Raw genomic sequence first — 7,897 nt, 5'->3', positions numbered from 1 at the left:
TCTGAGCAAGAGCATCCACTTTTGCATTAACATGATCAAGGCTACTTATCTCGTACATGCCACCTTTCGTTTGAGGTTTTTCTACCACTGTTCGGTCGCTTCCCCACTGATAATGATTTTGGGCCATGCTCTCGATAAGTTGATAAGCGTCGGTGTAAGGTTTATCCATAAGCGCACCACCGGCGACGGCGTCTATTGTTAACCTTGTGTTGTACAAGAGACCATTGTAGAAGGTGTGAATTACTAACCAGTCTTCTAAACCATGGTTTGGACAAAGTCTCATCATGTCCTTGTATCTTTCCCATGCTTCGAAAAGAGATTCGTTATCTTTTTGCTTAAATCCATTTATTTGGGCTCTCAACATAGCTGTTTTGCTTGGAGGAAAATATCAGGCAAGAAAGACTTTCTTCAACTCATTCCATGTGGTGACTGAGTTGGAAGGAAGAGACTGAAGCCATCTTCTAGCTTTATCTCTTAACGAGAAAGGAAAGAGACGAAGTCGAATTGCCTCTGAAGTGACACCATTAGCTTTAACAGTGTCAGCGTATTGGACAAATACGGATAAATAAAGGTTTGGATCCTCGGTAGGATTTCCAGAAAATTGATTCTGTTGCACTGCCTGCAACAACGAAGGTTTAAGTTTGAAGTTGTTCGCTTTGATTGCGGGTGGAGCAATACTCGAATGCGGCTCATCCTGCGACGGAGAAGCGTAATCTCGAAGAGCACGAGCTAGTTCGGCCATCGCTGGTATCGTTAAAGGAAGGAAATTTTTGAGATCAGGAATTTCGATTGGAGAAAGATTGTATCTAGCACGATACTCCCAAATTCGTTGTAATAATCGGAGATATCGTTCAACGTCGTTGATTCGTAAGTAGTACGGCTCGCCTTGTGAGCGAGTGTGTGGCATACAAATCAATGAAAAAGGGAAAAAATAAAAATTGCCTTAGTCTCTACAACCTAACCGAAGAGTTACGATATCGACTAAATAAAAGTCCCCGACAAGGGCGCCAAAAACTTGGTTCCGACTTTATGAGTCTATCGGGGTACTAACTACAAGTGCACAGTCTAATCGCATAGTTTTAAAAGATATCGATCCCACAGGGACTTAATGAATCGATCTACCGTTTTTCTAGGGTTACTGCGTAAAGCTAAGGCGGATGATACTTTAATGATTAGGGGGAAAAGTAAAACTAAATTTGGATTTAGATAAAATATCAAATAATATGGATATCAGTATGTAGTTCGTCGTAATTGGGGAATCAAATCTTCGTTGGTCTTTTTCTTAATTTTAAAATAAGTCTTTTCAGTAGACACTATTGGTTAAAAGTCTTTTCCTCAAACTCTCGCTCTGTTGAATTAGACTATGACTTTATATTTTAACATACGCTCTCACTATTTCGTTAAATCTAAAATCACTTTTTGAAAATAATAGAATCTATAGAAACTCCTTTTGAGAAAATACTAATCGTTTAAACACCCTCGTCTCAAACTCTCGCTCTGTTGACTTAGATTATATGATTAAACTTAAATGCTTAACTCTCGTCCTCACATTTAACTTTTAAAAATAATTTTTGAAAATGATTAGAATTTAATTAACCTTAAAAATTGCTTTCGCCCTGATTTAAAGTTAATGTTCAATTTACACTGTCCACTTAAAAACTCAAACCGTCGTTCTATTGATTTTAACTTCTTTATGTCTTTTACTCTCGTACAAAAACCTTGGTATTAACTCTGTAAATTGAGACTAGAAAAAGAGTGACTATATTTTGAAATAAATTTAAAACCAACTCAATTCGAATTCCTTTATTCCGCTTACTTTACATACCGATATCTAAATTAATTAGCCAGACATGATAAACATGCACAAACAATAATCATGCATAAATATGGCCATATCAAACAAACAATATATATATATATATATATATATATATATATATATATATATATATATATATATACAGCGGAACAAAGCATATGTAAATTAAAACGATAAATTAATTAATTAATGAACCTGGAAAAATACTAGAATTCTGGATTTTATCTCCTAGCTTCGATGCTCGAACACTCCACCACAAGTCGGTTGGATTTGTTCTTCACAATTCTCAATCAGATAGGAAAGTAAAAACAAGGAAATAAAATACTATGATCTAACGTAAGGTTAGATCCAGTAAAATTACACAATAATTTCCGGTTTAGAAACTATCGTGAGAAAATAAATTGTATGCTTCGGAAATTAAACTAGAAAAGAAAAGGAAATAAATTGCTTGGAAATTTAGAGTGCTGGAAAAATAATGCTGGAAAAGTTGTACGGCGAAGCCCCCCTTAAATTGGCTTTTGTGAGGTCTATTTATATTCACCTCTCAAAATAACCGTTTCCTAGAATGGGTCTTCAGTGTCATTCGAAACGTCTACGAGTGCAGGAGAAAATTTAGGGGAAACCGTCCACTCCGTTACGCACGTAAAGCCTAAAATATAGGATGGAATGTGTGACATCCGTCACACTATGTGTTACGGTCGTAACACTAGGTTTTAGGACGTGGCGCTCGGCATGTGCTCGTGGCGCTCGTGACAGCCATTTCCTTTGTTTCAAACATGGGCTGGGCTTTGGTGCTTCAGCTTGTGCTTTTCCTAGAAAATCCTCTTTTTGCACCCCTCTTCTTTCTTTTTCACACGTGCCTTAAATAATGATACCTGAAATAAATAATAGGAAAATACCGAGTAATATCGAATAATATAAAATAAATTGAATCAAATAACGATATAATTTAATTAAATCAAGTCTAAAAATGTGATATAGTTTCATGTTATCAGATTACACGATATTTTTGCTAGTAAAGCACCCATCTACGATAGGCTCACTAGGGAGTTTTTGAGTTCCCTAATTTACACTATTTACCCCAGCACTGCTAGCACGGTAGGTACCGTCTATTTTAGAATGTTTAATGTAGAATACGAGTACACTACCGATGCTTTCGCGTGTTTGCTCGGAATGCCTTATGGTGATGGTGCTATATGTGAGACGCCCTTGGATACTGAATGGGCACTCGAGGCATTTACTTTTTGGAACAGATTATCTAATGTGAATGTCACTTCCTTTGAAGGAACTTTGGCTTCTAATATCCATAACTCGACCATACGTATTTTTTGATACCTCTTGGCATGTATTATATTTGGCCGGGAAAATTCTAACAAAGTAAATGCCCGAGAATTGCTGTTTTTACAGGGTTGCCTAACTAATCGCAGGATCAATCCTGTTCCTTTCATGTTGGCCCATATGTCTGTCATCCTTAAAAAAAGAGGAACCATCTCTTTCGGTGGTTTGATTACCTCCATTGCTAGAGCGTTGATTCTACACGCTGAGTTAGCCACCTTGGAACCACTCCCTCACCGCACCATTAACTTGAAGTTTTTGAAAGATATGAAATTATGCAAGGTGCGGTGAGAAGGTGGTTTCTACCTCATGATACATGGTGCAACTGTACCCAGTGTTGTCCTACCTTGCTCTCAGCGTACAGATGTGCGATATGCGAGGAACTGGATATACGATCTTGATGCTCCACCCTTTACCGGTCCTTTGCCACCTAACGTTCCTATGGACGATGGGCAAGGGATCGATGATGAGTATGACCGGTGCGACCAATCACTTGCTCATGATATTCCTGCTGCATCACCTGCACACACCGCACCTTCTTCCTCTAACCCTTTTGCAGGTATCACTCCCGGTTTCTACATCACCGAGGAGATGTGGCGCGAGCACCTGGCTCGTGAGGAAAGGCGTGACACCCTCCTGAATACCATAAACCAACAACTAACAGATAATATGAGTTTTATGATAGCTTCCCAGCAGCGTAGAGAGCAAGCACATCAGACTGTCACTGAGTCCTTGCTTGCGATCACTAATGAGCAGCAACGCCAGCGACAGGCTAATGAGCATCACTTCGCTATCATCGAGGCCACCCAAGGATCTTTCCTAGGTCGCTCTCAGCAGCTGCAGGAAGGACTTAGTACTCGAACCAGACGTCGTCGACCCAGGCATCCTGACCAGGGCGGTGACGGTGACGGTACCGGTGCTCACCCCTAGCTCTCTCTCTCTCTCTCTCTCTCTCTCTCTATCTATCTATCTCTCTCTCTCTCTTCCAGGTTACTCCTACCCTTTCTCATATCGAAACATTGAGGACGATGTTCGGTTCAAGTGTGGGAGGAGATTTTATCGCTTTTCATCTTTCCTTTATTTTTATTGTTTTTTATCGCTTTTCATCTTTCCTTTATTTTTATTGCTTTTTATCGCTTTCCTTTACTTTTATCGCTTTTTACCGTTTTCTTTTATTTTTAGTATGTTTTGTTTATTTTAGTTGTTTGTTTTTCCTTTCAATAAAATAACATGTGTCTGACGAGTCATCTGTGTAGTGTATCCGTATTTCTCCCATTTCTTTAACCTTACCAATTTTTTTTTCCTTTTGAGCAAAGAAAATAGTACATCTTGAATATTCGGGCTATAAGACAAGTTTATGAGGAGATGTAAAAGACTTGGGAAAACATTTTCTAAAAATTGGTATTATCTTAGCAGCTTAGGCTTCATGATTATAAGAGTCGATCCCGATACCCCATATGTTGTAGCCCCAATTTTTGTTCTAAATAAGTCCTTAAGTAGTTTATCATAGGAGTCATGTAACACCCTTCTTAAATACCCCAAATATTTAATTAAAATAGCAATATATCAATCAGAGTAATTATGCAATTAAGGGTGTCACACAATCATTTCACACCATTCACCATAATAACTGTCATGCTCTTTTATTAATTCAAAACATAAAGCAGTTGCACAATACGCAGCGGATAGAAATCAAATCAATCATGCAGAACATGTAACACATTACATGTAAAATTATTCAACAAGGTAAAACATCCCGTCCCGATGTTACATCTATCAGAGCATGACCCACTAAGGAGACTACACTAGACTCCAAGCACTAGCTTCTACTCAATCACTGCTCGTTACCTGAAAAATAGTTGTAAGGGTGAGTTCCTCAATCGATATAATAAGCATTATAAAATATCATGTAATGCTAAGTAAATAACACATTAATCCCCCTAATCATATCACACATTCGGTAACGGCACATCAACTCAAATGGCATACTCAATACCAACACAATTCATACTCATACCCAATGCCAACACAAACACGCGTATAATATTGGAATACATCCATTCATATTATACGTCATACATACATTATGCAATGAGACTCCATGCATGCGGTACCGACTATTCGTGAACATATAGTTCACCTCACCGATCAAATCCAGATACGGCTACCAAGCCCACTAGTCCCACTCATTTGAGACCTAGTGACTCACTCACTAATTCCTCACCACGGGAATTAGCTACCACCCCAAGGGCCATGCTATGCACGCTAATTCACCTAGCATGCAAACATCAACAACAGTCCATAATGACTAACTCACTAATTCCTCACTATGGGAATTAGCTACCACCATAAAGGCCACAATATGCATGCTAAATCACCTAGCAATGCAAAATCATCAACAATAATCCACAATGGACATATGCTCACACTCTAAGCCATAAACAGTCCATTCACAATTGCATACATAACATATACATTCACAGCATTATGCATACCATCATACATTCATCAACACACGTATTAAAACATCATATCATGTCAAATAATTAATCACAGTATTAGCACACTCCACTAATACCTATACTGTTCAAAACAGCGGGAATTAATCCCTATTACATCATACGCCAATATAGGCCAAACACCAATTATGCACACATTATTCAATTATTAATTTTTCACTTTTCCAACAGTGTTAACCGGTTAACGCCCTGGGTTAACCGGTTAACGCAACACAGAACACGCTTTCTGGCAAAACTCAACAGTGTTAACCGGTTAACGCCCCGGGTTAACCGGTTAACGCAGACAGAACAACAATTTCTCAGAAACCACAACAGTGTTAACCGGTTAACGCCCTGGGTTAACCGGTTAACGCAAGCAAAACAGCAATACTTCACAATTCCTAACAGTGTTAACCGGTTAACACCCTGGGTTAACCGGTTAACGCAAGACAGAAAGCTGTTCCTGCGCTAACACGAAGCAGAATGCAGAATTCTCCGCATTTTCCGCCGTTGGAGGACTTCCGGACCTCCGATTCCAATTCCGTAAAAAGCTACACGTTCGGGAAATCACAACCCACCCAAATATAGATTCAATTACAGCTTTAACATAACTTATTCATCACAATTTTTCAGCACTCATCATCCCAATTAGGGTCAATTCAACGGCTTATTACTACCCATTACATGTTAACCCATAATACCCATTAAACGACGATAAACCCCCCTTACCTGAGTTAATCCGGCGAATCTTTAAGCTTCAAGCTTTTCTCTTCTCCAACCTTCTTCCTCTTGCTCTGTCTCTTTGCCCTTTTTCCTCTTTTCAGCCGCTTCTCTGCTTTTCACGTGAAACCCTTTCTTTACCAAATGGGACTTTTTTTCTTATTTCCAACTTATATAAATTTTCCAATAATTATTATTCCAATAATTATAATAATAATAATCCAATAATTCCAATTATTTAATTAAATTAATAAATATATTATTAACTTAAATTAAATAATTATCTTATTTTTATCGAGGTGTTACAACTCTCCCCCACTAAAAGAGTTTTCGTCCTCGAAAACATACCTCAAGCGAATAACTCCGGATAAGACTCCTTCATCTGACTCTCAAGTTCCCAAGTCACATTGCCACCCGCTGGTCCTCCCCAAGCTACCTTTACCAAAGCAATCTCTTTACCCCGCAACTGCTTCAACTCTCGATCCTCGATCCTCATAGGTGATGTTTCAACAGTCAGGTTATCTCTCACCTGTACATCATCTATTTGGACTACATGCGACGGATCAGGAATGTACCTCCTCAACTGAGACACATGAAAAACCTCATGCAAATTCGCAAGTGACGGCGGTAAAGCGATACGATAGGCTACTTCCCCTATCCTCTCCAAAATCTGATAAGGACCAATAAATCGAGGTGTCAACTTCTTCGACTTCAAAGCTCGACCAACCCCAGTTATCGGAGTAACACGAAGAAACACATGATCTCCCTCTTGGAACTCAAGTGCCTTCCTCCTCTTGTCGTGATAACTCTTTTGACGACTCTGAGCAATTCTCATCTTCTCCTGAATCATCTTAATCTTTTCCGTAGTTTGTTGAACAATCTCCGGTCCAACCACAGCACTCTCACCGGACTCATACCAACATAAAGGCGTCCGACATCTCCTACCATACAAAGCTTCAAACGGTGCCATACCAATGCTCGAATGAAAACTATTGTTGTAGGTAAACTCAATCAAAGGTAAATAACAATCCCAAGTACCTCCCTTTTCCAAAACACAAGCCCTCAAAAGATCCTCCAGTGTCTGAATCGTCCTCTCAGTCTGACCATCAGTCTGCGGATGATATGCAGAACTCAATCTCAGCTTAGTTCCCAAAGCCTTCTGCAAACCTTCCCAGAACTTCGATGTAAATCTAGGATCTCTGTCCGAAACAATACTCGACGGAATACCATGCAAACTTACAATCTTCTCAATATACAACTCAGCTAATCTCTCTAACGGATAATCCATTCTGATCGGAATAAAATGAGCCGATTTTGTCAATCTGTCAACAATCACCCAAATAGCTTCAAAATTCTTAATCGTTCTCGGTAAACCAGAAACAAAATCCATACTGACACTATCCCACTTCCACTCTGGAATAGCCAACGGTTGCATTAGCCCAGACGGCTTCTGATGCTCAATCTTTGACTTCTGACAAGTCAAACAAGAATAAACAAAACTCGCAATTTCTCTTTTCATTCCCGG

At 39.1% G+C, this 7,897-nt stretch overlaps 1 non-coding gene across 1 annotated transcript; it reads left to right on the top strand.

Annotated features, from left to right (window-relative positions):
- Nucleotides 1-257: 257 nt before the first annotated feature.
- Nucleotides 258-364, top strand: LOC127109256 (small nucleolar RNA R71). The gene has a single exon (XR_007796586.1). It is a non-coding gene; the product is annotated as a small nucleolar RNA R71 (small nucleolar RNA).
- The last annotated feature ends 7,533 nt before the right edge of the window (nucleotides 365-7,897 follow it).

Source organism: Lathyrus oleraceus, chromosome 7, assembly GCF_024323335.1.
Source record: "Lathyrus oleraceus cultivar Zhongwan6 chromosome 7, CAAS_Psat_ZW6_1.0, whole genome shotgun sequence".
NCBI classification, from domain to species: domain Eukaryota; kingdom Viridiplantae; phylum Streptophyta; class Magnoliopsida; order Fabales; family Fabaceae; genus Lathyrus; species Lathyrus oleraceus.
The sequence above is the reverse complement of the archived record's forward strand: the minus strand, read 5'-3'. Positions and strand labels throughout refer to the sequence as shown.